The sequence below is a fragment of the Colossoma macropomum genome, unplaced genomic scaffold (genome assembly GCF_904425465.1).
Source record: "Colossoma macropomum unplaced genomic scaffold, Colossoma_macropomum, whole genome shotgun sequence".
NCBI classification, from domain to species: domain Eukaryota; kingdom Metazoa; phylum Chordata; class Actinopteri; order Characiformes; family Serrasalmidae; genus Colossoma; species Colossoma macropomum.
In genome coordinates this window covers 25,501-47,394 of record NW_023496000.1, presented here as the reverse complement: position 1 = coordinate 47,394, position 21,894 = coordinate 25,501, and the positions used below count along the sequence as shown (strand labels likewise).

The 21,894-nt window shown below is 36.5% G+C and overlaps 1 pseudogene; it reads right to left on the bottom strand.

Annotated features, from left to right (window-relative positions):
- Positions 1 to 11,477: 11,477 nt before the first annotated feature.
- Positions 11,478 to 20,511, bottom strand: LOC118803917 (annotated as a pseudogene).
- Between the last annotated feature and the right edge of the window lie 1,383 nt (positions 20,512 to 21,894).

The following is a 21,894-nucleotide window of genomic DNA, read 5'->3' as shown; positions in this document are numbered from 1 at the left end:
AAACACACCAGAGGAGAAATATATGGGTGATTCTACTGAACTGGTTCAGAGTCAGAACTGAAACACATTTGGAACTTTCAACTGATCTTAGACTTTAGAATAGAATCCTTTTGCTCTGATTGACTCTATACCTTAAGTTTATTTTATTAAATTAATACTTGAATATTCCACAACAATCATAACTCTACCCAAACGTTACCAGATGTGTCAGTAGTGACTGTTTCGATGACAATTTTAGCTCATTTTGAGCTCAAAAACGCAGCCAGTACATGACCAGCAAACAGTTTTGGACAGCTGCACACACACAAAATCATAAAACAGAAACACAAAAAAGTTTACTTAATTGCAGAAAAAAATGTTTTAGTAATGACAATGGGATGTAACTGCTCACCATGCGGCCATGACCATTCAATTTAGTACAGTTTAGTAGCTTGCAGCAGCCTGTTTTGCGCAGATTTTTCTCTGCCTTTTAAAACCGGGTGTAAATTTGCATTAGAGGTTAAAAGACATGTTTCTAAGAACAAACAGCACCTAGACAGACATGAGTTTCTCTCACATTCTGAAAGGATATTTGCCAACATAACATTAAACTCCCAGGATCTGTTGTTTGTTTCACTAAAGCGATATGTTAAGATTTTCCCTCGAGGGCTGAAAGTTGTTTCGTACAGAGGTAGGAACCAGCTCGTGACTCGTGGAGTGCTGAATACCAACATATTATATACATATAAATATAATACAAAGGTATAAGTATAAATATAATATGCAAATATAAATTACACAAACTGCAACCTGAAGCAAACTAATTAATAAAGTACATAAAAGTATGTTCATCAAAACCAATAGACTGATAATCAAAATAGACACTGGCATCTTGTTCACAAAATAGAACAGCAAATAATTCCTTTATGAAAATTGAAATTGTCATCTAGTACATTTTTGATGACTCTGTGAATTTCAGTAAACAATATTTTGATTTTGTGTGAGGGGATATGGACAGTTATGATTGTTTACTAAGTGATCCTTGCTATGGACTTGGAAATGGACATATCTTAGATAACCCTGGCCCTGTAGTATACTGAGGATCTGCCAACTCATTTCCATAAAAACGGCATGACAACTGCACACTTTGTCACTCAATACAATTATGTAATTATTAATATATATTTTTTCCCCATTTCAGCCTCTCCATTGCCCCTTAAATACCTAGATTAACTATTTTAGAAATGCCAATGTCTAACAGGCCTGAGCTGGCATTTTAATTGGATATGTAACAACTAGGATTAACATTTCGCTTGAAAGTTATTTAATGCTCATGAATAAACATAATGGGTTCATTTATTGAAGCATTTTCATGTCCAAGCATGAAATCTTTCATCTTTTATTATTATTATTATTATTATTATTATTTATTTCTATACATTTCTATACAGTATGCCCACACGTATATCACACGCAAGAATATTTTTTAAGCTACAAAAATACCTTAAAAAGCCCAAAAATGTTAAATCTCTGTCTCACTTCTTTGTGAATAAAAACAGTCATATATACAAAAAAAAGATAAAGAGAACCACTGGATTAGTGAATACAGTGAAAATGTATTAAAAACCCTTACTAATTAGTCTCAAATGCTTCTAAAACTGTCTATTTGGCTTGTAGTAGCTACAAAACTGCAGTTGACCTGCAATGTGTTCATTGTCTGAGATTGTGATTTGTTTGTGAAGCACTCCAAAAAACATAAAAATAGATTAAACATAATTTTTAAAAATCATGGCATCTGCATGCAGCAAAATTCCTAAAAAGCTCTCAGACATCTATACTTCTTAGATGCCATTTGAAATGACGCGGCCACAACGTTGAAAGTTGAGTCCAGTTTCTCTTTTGTCTCTTTCTATTAAGGCTGCATAATTTCACAGCGCCTTTCAAACCCTGCACCTCAGGTGCCTGAAGTTAGTGGGCTGATAAATTAGATAGTGCTGATAAATCTAAAACTTTATTGTAAAATAAACCAAAAAAATCTTTTTAGAAACAACATTTGAAAAACGCGAAATATTAATTGAATTATCTTTTAACTGCCTGAAGTCTGAATAGTTTTTTTACTGTGGGAAGGCACTTTTAATTAATTTGGTATTATAAATGCCAAACTATTTTTTGCCACACTCAAACATGTAGTCCAAGTTGGCACCCATGCCTATTTCCTAATGCCCTTATCAATTTGTCAATCAGTCCTAAATAACAAAATAACAAAATTATTGATTTGTCAGTGACCTGAGCTTGGGAAAGAAATTAAATAAATAAAAATAAATATTTTTATTATGGTTATAAATGTTGTTTTGAACTTCTGACCAGCAATATACTAGATGCCACTGTGAATGTTTTTTTTTTTCTTTTACTTTTACATTTAAACACACAGTGAATGTGAATGTGTTTTTAAAATGAATCTGACGAATGTTGGAATTTTAGAGTTCCCAGTGACCAGGGTCCTTTCTGTGTGCATGTTCTTTCTGTGTCTGTGTGGGTTTCCTCCGGGTTCTCCGGTTTCCTCCCACAGTCCAAAGACATGCAGTCAGGCCAATTGGACACGGTAAATTGCCCCTGGGTGTGAGTGTGTATGTGAATGTATATGTCTGTCTGTCTGCCCTGTGATGGACTGGCCAGGGTGTCCAGGGTGTTTCCTGCCTGGCTTAGAAAATGTGTGTGTGTGTGTGATTTTAGATTTCATTTGCACAGCCCTAGAGTGAGGAACACTACTAAAAAATACGCACTATCCTTACCTCACAGCAGGAGAACTGTCTCCCTCTCTGAAGTATACTGGATGCTCCATTGACTCGTCACTCTTCATGGACACACAGCTGGGTTCAGGTGAGTCTGGTTTCTCTCTCTGAATCACACTAAAACACACCAGAGGAGAAATATTCCTTTATTATATGTTGAGAAACACCAGCAGTCTTTTGAATTTTCACTCAGTGACTGATTTTCCTAAACTCAGTTTAGATTGCTAAAATAAATCAGTGATCGTCAGCTGCGATCCAAAGCGCAGTTCTACTGAGCTACTTTATTAACTGACAGCACTTCATCAGCTCACATGTGTGTTCAGAGTGTTACACTATTCTCTCACCTCTGGTGTTTCTCTGTGTGTTCTTCTCCAGAGGAACTCATTTTGGAGCTCATGTCTCCTACAGGTCACAGCTGGAACCCTGCAAACAGACACATACAGAGAAACAGAGCAGGACACACAGTTACTCCACTCCAAAATCACTGTCTCAGATTCAGCCCTGCCTCATCAGGCTGTTCACTTACAGAGAAATATTAAAGTCATCAGGTCAGAGAGTCAATTCTGTTAGTTAAGACTTCAGTAAAAATCTACCGAACTGATCTTTATCTACTGCACATTCATATCATTCAGAAACTTCACCTCAGACATACATAGGTTTTTCTCTCCTAAAGTACATTATAGACTTATGCTCAGTGATTGTTAACCAAGTTACCATGGTTACAGTCCCTAACAGTAAAAACTCATTTACTAATACTGTTCAATATTATGAATTATTTCATGAAAACTATAGCAAGATGCTAAAATTCCCAAACATGAGCATAATTGAACTTTACAACATGTTGAATGATGTGATATCCTACAGACAAACAGAAAAACTCTAGCAGTTCTACTAACATTGAAAAAGTATTTATGCAAATCCCTAATAATCACCTGAAGTTATTGGTTGTGGGAACACTTGGTTTTAGAAAACTATCTCAACACTTTATTCCTGAATGCCACATGAGACAAAAGAAAAAAAAAAAAACATCAAGAATGGAATTCATCTATATAAAACTGGTTTAATTAAAGGCAGGTACTACATGAACAATATACACCATCTTATCATCTCACAGCTGCAAAAAAAAAAAAGATACAGAAATGTTGTCATTAGATACAGAAAAGCATTTGACAGAGTTAACTGAACTTTATTCTCCAATTTTTTTAAGAATGTCTCATAAAATTTGTCTATTTTATGAAATTATTTGATGCAGGTGGTATTTTTTTTACAGAACCCAAATACACTCACTTAAATATGAAAAAATAACTTTTTTAAAAATAACTGGGGAATGGTATTGGTATAATTGGTATATTTATATAATTGCATCTGAACAGGATATGTCTGTATTCATAGCATTTAGCTAGCTGTAGTAGTATGCTTGTGTTATGACATTGTATCCTAACCAGAGTTCTAGCTTTAAACCATTGCGTAATGTGACAGTATTCTATAGCACTATCAATGTGCACTATTAAAGAGACTATTATTGAATAATTGACAATAATTGACATATTGATGTATGCAGTGTTTCTCTCCCTGACCAGGGAAGCTGCAACGAATCAAAGGAGGACCATGGACACTTTAAAGACTGGCTCTCTTCAGCATGATGAGAAAGAGTTCCATGGCTGGAGAGAGAACCTGGTCTAAAGGAGCTAGATAAGTTTAGCTTGCTGATGTTTTCGTGTTGCACCCATGCTGGTATGTGGGTGTGTCTCTGGGCCTGTATCGGCTCTCAGCCAGAGTGGCTTGGCCCCTCCCCAGGCCACCACCACAGTCTTTAAATGGAATATGAAATAGTTGCAGCGTTTGTTTACCAATGTGTGTGTAAAATATATATATTCACTTTTGTAATGGATTGTCGTGGGCATACATTATTAGTATTATTTTTATTTTCTCTTTTTATTCTCATTATGGAGTTTGCATGTTCTCCCCATGTCTGCGTGGGTTTTCTCCCACAGTCCAAAGACATGCAGTCAGCCCAACAGGACACGCTAAATTGCCCCTGTGTGAATGTGTGTGGATGTGTATGTCTGTGTGTCACCCTGTGATGGACTGGTGACCTGTCCAGGGTGTTTCCTGCCTTCTGCCCAATGACCGCTGGGGTAGGCTCCAGCACCTCACCACCACCCAGGAGGATAAGCAGCTTGAAGAATGTGTGTTTGTGTGTGTGTATTCTTACTATTGGTATTACAGATGATACTAACAGATGATAATAATGTTGGTTAATTCAAGCATTTTGTCAGGTTGTTAAACTATTACACTCAAATTTACACACACTTCTACCTGAGTTTGAAAAGAGATTGATGATGAGATTTCACCAAGTGCAACTTTGTTGAGTAATGGCCAATGTCTGCTCATGTCAGTAGTCATCAGCCCAGTTCTCTATAATTGGTAAAAATAATTTCCCCTGCATGTTCAGTAAAACCAAACAAGAAGTCACTTCAATTTGATGAAAAATTACAAAAAAACAAGAATGATCTTTTTAATGATATGATAAAATGAAAATGCATCATACTTAACATGACCAGTGACAAACTAACAAAGTAAAAACATACATTTTGTTTTGAGTTTGGCTTTACGACTTCAGTAAAAACATACTCAACTTTTTTTTATCTTGAGCAGATTCAAATATTTTAGAAACTACAACTTAAATTTAGGTACTCACAGCGTTTCTCTCTTAAACTGCCTTATGTTCCTTTCTTCTCTAAACGGAGCTGCTGGGTTTCACTTTCAATATAACCTGTGAAGACTGGTCTAGGTATCTTGGGAGAAAGGGCAGTGTTTACTCTGGAACCGTCTCTCCTAGCAGAGGTGGAGTGATAACAGCATAGTTGCCTAGCAGAGCCGGTTAGACTAGACCTTAGATAAATGACACAAGACAAACACTGTGTGTGTGCCACTTTTTTAGTGCTCCTGTTGACACACTCATGCATTCCCAGAAAAAAAAAAGGGTTCTAAACTATCACTGGGGTGGAAGTCTCAAGGGTATGTGCTTAATAGCTTTAGTTGGGTGACATAATTTTATTGCATTACATTGGAATTATATATTTTAAGTCGAATTCACTTAATACACCCTGTCTTGGCTACTGCCTTTTTATTTTATTGTTCTATTTTAAAACATTAGGTTATGAAATACGTATCTTTCCCCTGGAAAAACATTTAAGCTACAAAATTGGACCTTAATACCACTGTTGTACCTTTGAGGGAACATTTACATTGTTTGTACCTTGATGAACGAAAAATGTACCTGAAAAGCACCTTTATTCTGACAGTATATTTGTATCATCCTCACCAAGCTGCTCTGGCAGGGAGGAGAGGAGCTGTAACTTTTAAGGTTTTTGTTTGTAGACAGTCATTAAACATTGGCCTTAAGCAAGGGATGTGCTGAGAGAGTTAACAGAGGGTTGAGAGGGTTTGGCCCCTTTGCTCTCACTGGCCCTATCATAAATAATGAAGTCAAGTTTAAGGAAATGGCCCCAAGACCGGTTTATCCTGTGAATGACAAAAGGAATGCAGTTCCGTTTAACATGTGAATATACTGCCAGAATGCCAGCCTACCTTTTGATAACATCAATGACTCATGAGTGCAGGTGTTTTGGTGTAGGACAAAACATAGACAAATTACTTGTTTAAGCTGCTTAGGACTTTTCAGTAACGCATTCTTTGTATTTCAAGTATGATCAAGTAACTATCAGGTGCAAACTGTAAGGTACTGAGTAATTATTATGGGTAACATAGAGGTAAAAGACATTTTAACTAAATTATTGGTTCTTGGTATTAACTTGGTAATTGCAACAGTGCCAAGTTATTATTTCAGGAGAAATGGTGAGAAGTGCCAAGATAATCTAACTGAATTACAATTAAATGACTAACATCTTCTAGATATTAAGCTGATAAATAAATCAGAAACTCCTCTAAGTGGTGGATAAGTTCTCTGGAGCAAAATGACAAAAAATATAAATAAATAAATAAAAAAATAAAAAATACACAGAGAGTTTTCTGAAGTATATGGTAAAACCCAGTAAAGCTGAAGTAAGAATCAGTTCTTTTTTTACATCCTATGTTTAGTTTAGTTTTAACATAATGGACAGGAAGATACACTGTAAGACTCTGTGTTCTTTGTTTGTATACGGTCTTTATAGCCAGAGTAATTATACAGTGACGCATTACCTTTTGTTCTACAACAAATCAGAGATCCACTACAGAACTACTTCTCTTGTGTGCTGATTGAGCTCTGAGACCAAAAATAAAACTGCACTCAAGCGACTAAAATGTATACTGCACTCTAGAGATGAAAATACATACTGCACTCTAGTGACTAAAATAATTACTGCACTCTTGAGATGAAAATACATACTGCACTCTAGTGACTAAAATAATTACTGCACTCTAGTGACTAAAATAATTACTGCACTCTAGTGACAAAAATAAATACTGCACTCTAGTCACTAAAATAATTACTGCACTCCAGTGGCTAAAATAAATACTGCACTCTAGTGGCTAAAATAAATACTGCACTCTAGGGGCTAAAATAAGCATTGTACTCCGTTGGCTAACATAAATACTGAACATTTAAACAGAACTTCACTTTTACACTTAGCACACAGAAGTTAAAATAAAATGATGACTAAAACACAAATTAAACACCATAAAACAACAACGCAATAACATTTCATATAAACTTCATATAAAATTTTCATATAAAATTCATATAATTTTTTTTTATCAAAGTGCTCTGGAGCACAAAGCATAAATTATTATTATTATTATTATTATTATTATTATCATTATTATTATTACATTATTCAGCAGATCCAGGTGAGCTCAAGCAGTAGAACTCTTTATTTTACTGTTGGAGCTCTCCTGGATCTGCTGGACATCTACAATGGGCAGTACAGAGACAACGCAAGTAAAATGGTCTAAGACTCCAAAGCAGAGCCTGTTGTCCTGGCTGTAGTCGGGCTAATTGTTAAGTAGCATAACAACAAGCGGAGTGATACTATGAATGAATAATTTCCCTTAAAGAGTTACAATTCTTAATAAAGTCACTTCAGGACTAATGATCGCTGATGGAAAACAAGTGCTCTGGAAATTTCTAAATTATTTCGCTACAGTAAGTAATAACTGTAGAGCTCCTGTTTGAGAAAAATACAACTTAATAACAACATAACCTGTACAGAAGACCTCTCTCTCCCCCTCACTCATCCCCTCCTCCTCTCTTCCTTAAATACCCCAGCCACTGACATATACACACTTTTTTTGCCAGCAAAGTAAAAAAAAGAAAGACTTAATCGGCTCTGCAAGCAGCGGATCAGGAGCACAATGGAGTTACTGAACCTCAACTCATGTGGCTGCATCTGGAAATGCCATGCTTTTAGTAGTAAAGGAACAAACTGCTTATTTTGGCAGCCCATTGTAATTGTGGTGTTATCCAATACCTCTTCATCTAATCATCCATGTGATGGCTGGAATCATCCAGGAGAAATCAGTAACAAAATACTGTCCTTCAGACTAACTCACAGAATTTTAGTAGTAATGAAAAAGGGACACATTCACTGAAGCTTTTAACATGTTACAAAAGGGGGCACTCCAGTAGGTTCATTCATCAACAAGCTAATATGCAGATTATGTTCATTCATTTGATAGGTTATTGGATAACAGCACAATTACACTGGGCTGCCAAAATAAGAAGTTTGGAACTGGTTAAATAAACACAATTGACATTTAAAATCATCACCTATTGTATTAATATTTGGTGTATTTGTTGTAATATTAGTGTTTTTTTAGAGCAAAAAATGCTTTTTAATTCTAATGATCACAGGCATCTGCAACTTTTGCAAAAACTAAAAGCAGTACAGTAAAACGTCTAGGAAACAGAGGGCTAATCTTGTGACTGGAACAAATTAGACCATTACCATTATTTACAGTGATCTTTTACTTTTCCATACAGTGTGCAGTGATGAACACTGTTAAGGTTTTCAGTAATGAATCTCAGAGTGACAGACTGAGTCTAAGGGTTTGAGGGTGCAGTAATGCTAGTGGCCTATAGCACAAAATGTGTTTGCTGTTGAAAAACATTTTATTATATATTTGCATTTCAACTTTCCCTGATGTTAAAGGATTTTGTGTGTAAATGGCCAGAAACATTTAAATTACCGTATTAAAACACAAAAACTGGCAGTGAACTCAAATATTTGAGCTTAATGATTTCTTTCACATATTAGATTCTTTTGTGCATGTAAATATACTCAGAACATTTAATTAACATTTTTAGACATTTTACTTCTCACTTCTCAAGAGTGCCATCTTGTGTTTTGCAGTATTTTTTTATTAAATGGGGTTAGTGTGTTCAGGCACCCCTAAATTATCTCTGATTACCCATCAGCCTCTCTAACCCTCAGCCAGTCTTCCTCACATTCAGTCCTAGAGGGTCACTGCACAGTTCAGTGTGCTTCTCTAAAACAATTGATGCAGCCCCCCATTAATAATCAAGCCCTTTTAAGAGAAGAATTGTTGTGTTGGAGCTGGAGAACACTAAACTGCAGTGGTGTGTCCTCCAGAAGAGGATTTGAGGAACAGGGCTGGACTTTAGTGTACAGAACTTACTCTGTCCACTCCATACCTAATACTGCAGGTTTATGTGTTTGATTCACAAACATTTACCATCAAACACATAAACCTCACACACCTCATTACCTCTGATTTAGATTTACAGACATTTACCATCAAACACATAAACCTCACACACCTCATTACTTCTGATTTAGACTTATGGCTCAAATCACAGTTTATTTTGAATTAAGCATCAATATAGAAACCAACATATGTAACACCATACATCAATGACTTTTATCTGACATGACAAATGAAAATATTCTGTTTTTCAGAAGCTTAAAAGAAATCCTCACTAAGAAATGTGCAACTTAAGAAATCTAATAATATGAGTACAGTACATGTGTAAAATACATGAACGAATATTCTATTTCCATTTCTCAGTTTTTGATATTAATTTCAAAGGGTCTGTTGCCCTTTACTTTGTTTGTAAATTTTATAATGAATGAACCAAAAGACATGGCCCAAAATGACTTGGAAAAAAAAGTCTTACATTGACATACGTTAAAAGTAAGATGTGATTTTTCTTTCTCCTATAAAGTTCTCATTTTGGAGATACAGGGTTTTGTTCCAACAGCAGTGTGTATGTAGGTCTACTTTAATTACCTTAGCTTGTGTTTTGTGCTTACTGTCTGTCAGATTCGTAAATCCAGCCATTGTGAGGAAAGTCTGTTTAAATTGAAACATAGTGAAAGCAATCTCAAAGCCCATGGAACTTTATACTTGTAATACTGGATGGGTTTGAGGGGAAGCACAATGCAAGTGCAAACAAGTATTATTAGGAATTGTAATGAAGCCAGGGAAAAAGCAAGAAACAAAAATTGAAACTAATTAAGAAAACCAAGCTAAGTAACTAAAAGAACTACTTAATGAAGAACAAAACTGACCATGAAAAAAATGAATAACATCAAAGCACAAAAACAGAGCCTAAGAACAAACTATACAAAGCAAGAAGCAGGACAAACACAAGATGTAAATACTAGGGGAAATGAACAAGTAACACCTGAGAGCAATTACATAGTGGGGTAACAATTCAAACACAGGTGACGAGTATAACCAAAGGCTGACGCAAGGGAGGGGCAGGAACACAAAAACAAAAGCACATGGCCAGAGATGCGAGGAAAAGTATAGAAAACAAGAAAGGAAAAACAAAATGTGTTGCAGGATATTATAATACTGATTACTACCAAAGAACAAAAAGGCAGCTCATTCAGTTGTTCTTAACACTAATAAAGCACAATCATCTATTATCACATCTGTATGTCTTCTGCTGCATTTACATGTTGGCAGTGAAGGAAACATTGTTACATGCCTCATAGTGGTATGCTATGGCATTGCCAGCAAACCTGGATGATTAACAAAGGAGACCTTTGCCAGTCTCAATTCTGTATATAAGGTGTAAAAAGACAGTAAGTAGACTCTGTAATCCTTACATCACTTGATAGATAATAATGTGTCTAGACTTCAACAATGAATCCTTTAGTTTCAGTGACCCCCAAAAATCATTGTTTATTTCACTGCCGTGATTGATGGCAACAGTTTAACCCTTGAAATTTAAAATTTAACCCTTGATGGAATATTCCACAGACGACTGCAGTACATTGCCAAGGCTGCCAAATTTTCTGTTGCTGCTCCATTGAAAACAGAATGTTCAATTTGCTGTCAACGATTTACCATCATAATGTTAACACAGCATTAGAGGTAGTAGCTGAAGGAGCTACCCACTTCGTACAGTGTTGATTTCTAAATGGGGAGGTTTTTGTAGACGTTTGTGAAACTCCATCAACATTTTCACTTATTTAGAGTATTAAGCTCATGTTCTTGCCATGATACCCAGCATTCCTCCATTCTATATGTATGGTCATCGCCAGTGTCGGGTCGTCGGCCAATGTCAGTAGTTTAAGTAGATGCTGTAAGACAGAGAACAGGAGAGACTCATTTGTTTATATAAGCAAAGTGATGACTTGTTGACACTTCTACCTCCAGGAGATCAGAGAGCAGCTTTACTCCCGACTCTTCTGATTGTGAGTGTGTGTAGAGAGATGGTAAGTCAGTAACTCACTCTAATTCCTCCAGTTTACAGTGTGGATCTTGCAGTAGATCATAGAGCTCCTTCACTCCTGACTCTCCTGGTTTATTATATCTCAGGTTCAGCTTTGTCAGGTATTAAGGGTTTGATTTTAGAGCTGAAGTCAGAGCAGCACAGCCTATATCTGTAACATTGCAGTTACATAACCTGCAAAGAGAAGAAAAACCCCTTGTACTTACAGCTCAAAACACACATAAACATACACACACAGTGATGAAACATTGATCTCAGTATCTCCAGTTTACAGTGTGGATTTTTCAGTCCAGCAGAGAGCAGCTCCACTCCTGAATCCTGCAGTTTATTGTTACTCAGATTCAGTTCTCTCAGACTTGAGTTTGAGCTGAGAGCTGAGGACAGAGCTTCACAGCTTTTCTCTGTGAGACTACAACCACTCAGACTGGGAGAAAAGTGATAATACATTAGATCACTGAGATCACATATACACATACACACACACACACACACACACACACACACACACAAACACACACACACACACACACACACAGGTCTGAAAGTTAAAGCATTTTGTCATAATTTTTAAAGTGATTACTACATTTAAAAATTGCAGTTGCAATATAAATGCATTCTTTTAAAGAATCAGCAAAATAATCAGTGCATTACTTGATTACTAAAGTTATTGGCAACCATAAGATAAGTACAGTTAAAAGTCTGTGTGGTGGGTGGAGGATGGGGCATGGGGTGTGATCTACATCTACAGGAAGAAAGTAATGATCTTACTCCAATAATTTCAATGTGGCTTCTTCAGTCCAGCAGAGAGCAGCTTCACTCCTGAATCCTGCAGCAGTTTATTATAACTCAGGTCCAGTTCCCTCAGACTTGATGAGTTTGAGATGAGAGCTGAGGCCAGAACTTCACAGCTTTTGTCAGTAAGATTACAACCCCCTAGCCTGGAAGAGAAATAATAATACATTAGAAAACTGACATCTTTCTCTCTCTCTCTCTCTCTCTCTCTCTCTCTCTCACACACACACACACACACACAAACACACACATAATAAAATACTATATACTAAATACTATATACTAACTTGTGTGTAAGTAATTAATTATACGTTAGTACACAAAAATCTACCTTAGACAATACAGACAAGAACCTATTGCATTATTAAAAACTATTAGGTAATGATATTTTCATGTAATACCATAAATAATATTTATAAACAGAGCTGCATGTTGAGGTTACAAATGGCTGTAAGAATAAATATGTTTGGTCAAAACTGTTATTTACTATTTATCAGTCAGCATATTTGCAGCACACAGAAGATATTTCTGTGATGTGTTAGAGCATAAGTTTACTGATTATTGCTTCCAAAGGGGAAGCTGATTATACCTGTCTGAAGGCTTCTGTTCTTGAAGAGGGGCAATCAAATTTCATCTGTGAGACACTACTGCATTGGATCATACTGTAATGATCCTGAGATTTTATGTAATATTAGATACCAATAATTTGTTAATAGGTTACTAAAATACCTACTAAAAGCTGTTTGGTAAACATTACATTATTATCCAGGATTTTATTATCCAGAGGTACACTGAATGAAGAAAGACTAAAAATAGTCACACAGCTTTTGTGGATGCTTTGACCACAGGTAGTAGCCTCAGACAACACTCATCTGATGGATCATATTTACTCAGGTTAAACTCATCCAGCTCCTCTTCTGAGTTCAGCAACACAAACACCAGACCTGACCACTGGGCAGGAGAGAGACTGGCTCCATCAAGACACCTGTAATCTTTCTTACTCAGGTATGTTTGTACTTCCTGAACTAGAGAATGGTCATTCAGTTCATTCAGACAGTGGAACAGATTGATGGATTTCTCTGGAGAGGGATTCTCCCTGATCTTCTGCTTGATGTACTGGACTGTTTCCTCTTTGCTGTGAGAGCTGCTTCCTGTCTGTGTCAGTAGGCCTCGTAAGAGCGTCTGATTGGACTCCAGTGAGAGGCCCAGAAGGAAGCGGAGGAAAAGGTCCAGGTGTCCATTCTCACTCTGTAAGGCCTTGTCCACTGCAGACTTAAGGAGGTCTGATATTTTGGACTCTCTGAAAATACCAGAGAGATCTGTGGTCAGCTGTTTTGTTCCATCTCTGCTGATAAAGGAGAGAAATGCATATAAAGCAGCCAGAAACTCCTGAACACTCAGGTGCACAAAGCTGAACACCTTCCCCAGGTGCAGCTCCAACTCTTTTCTGAAGATCTGGGTACAAACTCCTGAGTACACTGACACTTCTCTGACATCAATGCCACACTCTCTCAGGTCCTCCTCATCGAAGATTGCCTTTTTCCAGCTGTTGGAAAGCCAGTTTTCCCAGTGCCAGAATCATGTTTCTAGTCTGCTGAGCATCAGTGTCACATTTCCCATTGTACTTTTGGTCCTTCTGTTTGATTTGAAAGATCAGGAAGTGTATGAACATTTGAGTCAGAGTCTTGGGGATCTCTCCACTCTCTGCTTCACCCAACACTCTCTCTAGAACAGTGGCTGCAATCCAACAGAAGACTGGGATGTGGCACATGATGTAGAGGCTTCTTGAGGACTTCATGTGTGAGATGATTTTATTAGCCAGGCTCTGGTCACTGATTCTCTTCCTGAAGTACTCCTCTTTCTGAGGGTCACTGAACCCTCATATCTCTGTTACCAGGTCAACAGACTCAGGAGGGATCTGATTGGTTGCTGCTCGTTGAGAGGTTATCCAGAGGAGAGCAGAGGGAAGCAGGTTCCCCTTGATGAGGTTTGTTAGCAGCACATCCACTGATGCTGAATCTGTTACATCCCACAAGCTCTCATTGTTCTGGAAATCTAGAGGAAGTCGACACTCATCCAGACCATCAAAGATGAACATGACTTTGTAAGAATCACAGTCTATGGATAGTAATTCTTCTATTTCTGGGAAGAAATGATGAAGAAGCTCCATCAGACTGAAGTTTTTCTCCTTCATCAAATTCAGTTCCCTAAAAGGAAGTGGAAATATAAAATGGATGTCCTGGTTTGCTTTTCCTTCAGCCCAGTCCAGAATGAACTTCTACACAGAAATTGTTTTTCCAATTCCAGCAACTCCTTTAGTCAGCACAGTTCTGATGGGTTTGTCTTTGAAGAGGTCATTGCATTTGATGGGTTTCTCCTCTGTTGCTGGTCTTCTGGATGCTGTCTCAATCTGTCTGACCTCATGTTCATCATTGACCTCTCCACTCTCTCCTTCTGTGATGTAAAGCTCTGTGTAGATCTCATTTAGAAGAGATGATGTTCCATGCTGTGAGATTCCTTCATTAATTTTGTTACAGTTGTCCATCAGTTTGGACTTGAGATTTTGCTGATATCTGTAGACCAACTCTAATAAACACAAAATATGAATACCATTTTCTATGATATGGTTTCAGTTTCAGTATTCTTTGTAAAACCCTTAGTACACTTCTAAATTATCTCTAATGTAAGCACATATTGGAAATTTTAAATCTCTATAAGGCATCAAAATGAATTACTGGTTTGCACAGATCATCTGATATTCATATTCATCATATTTAATACTAAACATGGACCAGTGTCAATCTTCTAAAGCACATGTTCCCAGCACTGGTCCTGCAGTAACCCCTATTTTAGTGTTTTCTTGGCTCCACATCCACTTCAAGTCAGGAAGGGATTATTAATTAGCTGATTAGTTGGATGAAGTGTGTTGGGAACAGTTAAAGCACAACAAATGTAGGGCAAGGGTACTCAAGGACCAGGGTGATATAAGTGATATAATAAAGCAGCTCTTACTGCTCTGTAGCATGTTAGCGAGTTTTGTCTGCTCCATGTTCCTCAGGGCATTCAGTGTGATCTTCAGCACCCCCTCTCTGGAACTGCTCTGATCCTCCTCATCCTCCAGCTCTCTCTCAGAGCATGCTGGGTTATTTGCACTCAGCAGCTTCTTGGACCTCTTCAGCTCTTTCTTCACCAGAGAGATTACTTTGTGCTCCAGATCCTCCAGTAAAAAGAAAATAAAAAACACCATTATCTTGCACAAAGATGATTTTATGATTATCTTAGATTGGAGAGCCCATACTCACTGTTAAACAGCAGAATAAAATGCAAATCCGTCAGAATAGCTTTCTTTGGATGAGTAAAATGTTAAACTATTGTCGTCACATAGTTTATGCACATTTATGAGGGAATGTCATGGTAATTAATAAATCAGGAAAGGGGATCAGGATAAATTAGGATAGAGGTAGATTTTGAAAATCTTGGTTCCAGCACAGTCAATTCAGCAATTTACAAGCATAAGACCAACCACACACACAAACATCATCTAAACCGCTTTCCTTCTGGGTGGGGTGCTGGAGCCTATCCCAGCTGTCATTGGGCGGAAGGCAGGATACACCCTGGACAGGTCGCGAGTCCATTGCAGGGCAGACAGAACATACACATTCAGACCTAGGGGCAATGTAGCATGTCCAATTGGCCTGACTGCAGACTCCACACAAAAATGACCCTGGTCACCCGGCTAGGAATCGAACCCAGGCCATTCTTACTGTGAGGTGACAGCGCTACCCACTGTGTCACCGTGCCACCCTAAGACCTACCACATTTTCCAGGAAATTATAAAGACAGGTCATGCATGAGCAAAAGCTGATGTGTTAATGAGAAAAAATGTGCCTTGCTTACAGTGTGAAGACGCTTTTGTTTTTAGTTGTTGTGAGTGAAAACATCACCGGAGTGTATTTGGTACATGTTTCAGAAATAACATCTTTGATATAGTGTATGTTTTCATATAATGTGTGATTTAAGTAGTTTTAGATGAGCACACATGTACCTTGAATATTGACTCCAAAAACCTAGCTCTCTCCTTTTGGACACTGTGGACAAACAAAACACTGGGTTTAAAAATGAACATACATACACTATCACATTCTATACAAAAGTATCTTACAATTACGGATGTTACAGAACTATATATATATATATATATATATATATATATATATATATATATATATATATATATATATATATATATGCAAGCCCCGGTCAAATTAAATGTTGTTGTTGATTTTCTAGGTGAAAATAGTTAACATATCCTATACAGAGAACACACTGCAGCACATTTAATTGCATTCTAATTAGCAGTTACTGTTTACTCACTATATTAGTGAAAAAGATATTTCAAAAATGTGTATCCAGAGCATGCAAAAGGTATGGCACCTTTTGTATTTTTATATTTTTTTCTTTTCAAATATTTTAAACTATTGAATACATGGAAGTTCTGCATAAAAACTGCAGAATCCCTGTCCTCCCTATAGAAAGTATGTAACATATTTTCATTTAGAAAATCAACAAAACACATTATTTGACTGCAGGTGTTCAAACATTTGCATACAACTGTACATTTACGGCATTTGACAGATGCTCGTATCCAGAGCAACTTACAACATGATCATTTTGCATAGGCAGGATGAAGGCAGTGTTAGGAGTCTTGCTCAAGGACTTTTACTGGTATATTGAAGGGTGCTTGCCCAGGTGAGGAATCAAACTCCAGTCTTACCCACTACACTATACCAGCCCATGTTCAGGGTTATCATAAACATTCAACAATGTTCAAGAATATGGTAACTAATACCTGAAAAATGAAGAAACCATTCAAATAACTGATTCATGTACCAATTTCATGAAAGCACAAATGTCCATGGAGAAACAAATGTTTATCAAGCTAAATAATAACTCACCACCAGTAGAACACAGTTTCTAGCTCTGCACACTCAACTCACTGGGGACTGAGATTCTAAACAGTAAAATTCTTGCAATTCCAGTATCCATTTTAATTACAGGTGCTGCTTACCACTCTGGATAGCAAGCAAGCAGTTCTCAGATACATTTTTACAGAGAATAAATGAGATCATGCTGGCTAACTAGCTGACCTGAAGGTATAAAATATTATTCACACTGCAAACGGTGGATTAGCACAAGCTCTGGAGTAAAGCTGATTTGAGTGGCCTAAAAACAACAGTTGACCAAAAAAGTTATTTTCATTTTTAAGACAATGAATTTGTGTATGTTACCCCTGGGCAGTGTCACCAGGAGGCACAGCATCTCTTTCCACAGCTATGCTGATGACACGTGCCTCATGATGACACCTGGCCGATAGACATACATGTTAAATGTATCTTAGATATAAAGACCTGATATCACAGATTTTTCAGCTCAGAAAGAGACAAAGTATTGATCATTGATTCAGAGAGGGAAACTGACACCAAACTAAATACACTAGGACATAACCTAAGCAGAAAAAAACATGTCTAGCAGATTTTTGACTTGATTTTAATTTCAAGGCTCATGTGCCACAAAAACAGCATTTTATCACTTGAGGAACATCTCCAAAGGAAAGCCATTTCTCTCTCTGAGCAACACAGAGAGATTGTTGTACGCTTTATAACCAGCAGGCCAGACTATTGTAACACTCTCCATTCTGGTCTACTGAAAATAACAATAATTCAGCTACAGTTATTTCAAAATTCTGCTGCACAGGCACTGACTAAGATCAAAAGGAGAGAAAACATTACATCTATTTTAAAGTCTTTACACTGCTTACCTGCTAGTTTTTATATTGATTTTAATATTCTGTTATTAATTTATAAGGCACTACATGGCCTTGCACCACACTACCTCTCAGAAATGCTTTTGGTTTATGAACCAGGAAACTCCCTCAAATCCCCTGGTTCTTCTCTTTTAGCTGATCCACAAAACAAGACAAAAACGAAGCTGCTTTCAGCCATTACACTTGAAACTGCTGGAACAGCCTTACAGTGGATCTGAGAGGAACTGAAATTATTGATTTTTAAATGAAAACTAAAAACCCATTTATTCAGTCCAGCTTTTATGTAGTGTGTTATAACTTAATGGTCTTAGTATTTTATTTATGTTTTATCATCATTATTATTTATTTTATTCAATTTTGTCTTCAGTATTTCACTGTTGATCATTGTATTCCTTTTTATTTTATTGACATTACGGTTTTACCATGATCAATTTTTTTGTGTGATATTTCACAACTTCATTTTGTTATTTCTACTGCTTGTATTATCTTTATTATTTTATTTTATTATCTTAACTGCTCACTTTTATTGTTATCTTTTGAAATTTGGGTGTATTTCAGTCCCTAATCCATTTTAACAGTAAAAAACGTTCAGACATTTTATGTCCTTAAAAATTTAAAAATTATTTTAAGACTTTAACACTTTTAAGGGTCCATGGGATAAAATATGAGATGAACCCCTATTTGTTAGCTACTTTAGCTTTGAAGCTTTAGTGAAAAACTAATAAAGCAAAATTTGGACACCAAATATGGCTGATTGACTACATTTCTGGCAATTGGAAATGTTATTTTTTGTCAAACTAAATCTTTAATTTAATAATATCTAACTGTTAATTTTTACATTCTTGAATCTGCTATTAACAGGCTGCTTCTCCAGAATATCTTGATTTATCAGAGTTACATTCTTTCTTCATCCTTACCTCATATCAGCAGAACCAGTTCCTCTCTGAACTTTATTGACAGATGCATTGACTTGTCACTCTTCATGGACACACAGCTGGGTTCAGGTGAGTCTGACCATTCACGTTGAATCAAACCAAAACACAAACACTGTATTTGATGTTTTATAATATTTGAGAACTAAGTAGTGATGAACCAAAATTAAAATTCCTGTTCACATCTGGATAAAACCTAAAACTGAAATAAAGGGCTTTTTTTAATTGCCATTTTATTTATGCTTATGAAGAAAAAAAAACATACTAAACATACAATCTGCAAAGTAATGAAAAAAAATGACTTTCATTGTTGATAAAAGCAGCTTTCAATAGGATAAAACTGAGCTGATAATAATTTAAAACAGTTTCTATTACATCACACAGTATACAGCTTCAGGATGTTTCACAAAATGTCCTCAACAACAGAGAACAGTTGAATTCCTTTATGTTTTAGTTATTCTTTATTATTAATTATTACAGCGCTGTCGCCTCACAGCAAGAACGGCCTGGGTTTGATTCCCGGCCGGGAGACAAGGGTCCTTTCTGTGTGGAGTTTGCATGTTCTCCCTGTGTCTGTGTGGGTTTCCTCCCACAGTCCAAAGACATGCAGTCAGGCCGATTGGACACACTAAATTGCCCCTGGGTGTGAGTGAATATATATGTCTGTGTGTCTACCCTGTGATGGACTGGCAACCAGCAACCTGTAGTTATTCTTTGACTGCTGTTTCTTTGCACTTTGGCTATTGTTTGCAGATGTGTTATTCATTTCACTTCAATTGAACTGTACAAATTGCGTTGCGTCAGTGTGCTTGCTGAGACTTTCCCTTTTGCTTTTGTTGCGTTGCTGCATATCAAGTCATGTTTTCAAGTATCAAAGCTGTAGTAAAGAAGTTCTTAAACATAATACCAAGCTGTTTGAACAACTCTGTGCTGATTGACGAGGGAGAGAAAAATTTTCAATCACTGCTTTACATTTTTCCTATCATTTGATTTGTTAAGTGTTATTTTGGCATTTCACTGTAGACTTGTTTAACCTTTTGTTGGTCAGATGAAAGCCAAAGTGCCAGTTCTAACCACATTCAGCAAAAATGTTTTGGTGGTGAAAATTCCGACGCATCTCTAGCAATAAGTAATAATTTCTCTAAACCTAGTTCATATTAGTAAGGGTCTGACAATATATTTTATTTAAGATTTAGTTACATTTAATTTTTTCATCAAAATGAATGACATTATCCAGCTACAGAGGCAGCAGCACTGGAACAGTTTGGGCTTTAATGTCCTGTTTAAAGGCACAGTGTCTGTATATATCAGTGATCATCAGCTGGGACTGAAGCTCTTGATCCAAAGCCCAGTTATCTGACTGCTGAGCTACTTTATTAATTGGTAACACTTCATCAGCAAATCTGATTTATGGTGTTGTATTACAAAGACTGTTTTCCAACATATTTAAATATTATATTAGAATGTTTTACCTTTAAGCATGGTATTAGAATACTTAAGCCTATAGTACACAAACACTCTTAATAGGCTATATATGCTATAGAACCACAGCTAGAAAAAAATAGTAGTATTTGTGAATTGGATTGGCTGGTTTATTGAAACAATTCCCAAGATTTCATCAGTTGAAATTAGTACTCGTTATGTTTCCACAACACTGTTATTAAAACAATATTACCCAGCAAACTAAGAGCTTTACTGCTAGCAGGCTCTTGTTGACTTCCTTCACAAGTCTGTAGTAAAATATTAAAATTACATGGAAAAGAAATGTATTTAAAACCATGAGAAAGACATCCTCCGTTTGTGGTAACATCTCTATATGGAATTATGTTTGCACAGCCGGGAATCATCCCTAGGCCCTTTATTTCTCACTGGAACATCTAGAAGCCCTGTGTTCCCTCTTTCTAATTTTGGAAAGAGCAGAGCTCTATATTCCAAGGGTCTTATATTCTGAGGGTCTTATTTTCCCTCATTGAAATTGTCGTGGGAATTAGCACTGTGTTCTTGTGTTGATAAATAAAATTAATATCTATACCACGGGTATGTTTATAAAACATACATATTCAAATGCAATTTATTTATTTAACCAGGGTAATCAATTAGATTAAAAATCTCTGTCTAAAAAGGCAGCACACAAAACAAGAAACAACACCACAACCAACAATTCAGAGTCAAAACCAAATTAAAGACAAGAACAAATACAACAATATATTTGTTTAACTGTTATCTTAAAATCATTCAAAGAAAATAAACTGCTCCATTTCAAAGGTTTCTGCAGATCATTCCACGCAGATGGAGCACTGTAACTATAAGCTGCCTTGCCATATTCAGACTGTACTATTGGAACGTCCAAAATAATTATTAGAATGTAAATTGTACTGAGACTTATTTGTTGATAAGAAAGCACTGGTTTGAATTATAAAGCTTGCTCAGCTAATTAGCTCTCTAAGGCAAGGCTAGCTGAGTAGCAGATTCTGAAAACCAACAGTGCCCTTATGTGGCTGCGTCTGTATGCCATGCTTTTAGTAATAAAGAGAAAGATATACATTGACATGCATACATTCATAAATTCAACTTAACATGTTATGATAAATATTTTTATAATTTAACATTTGTGCAGTTAAGCATTATGGCACAGTGGCATTATACTGTAATACGATTTTTAGTTTAATTAGTTTAAGTTTAAAGTGTGAGTGTCCAGTGTGGTTACTGAGCTACAGCTCTGGGGAAAAAGCTGTTAGCATATCTGGCAGTCCTGGTTTTGATGGTCCCGAATCTTCTACCTTGCTGGAAAACGTGATGTCCAGGATGAGAGGGGTTGGCTTCATCACCCTGCTGTTGTAGATGTCCTGAAATGTTAGCACACTA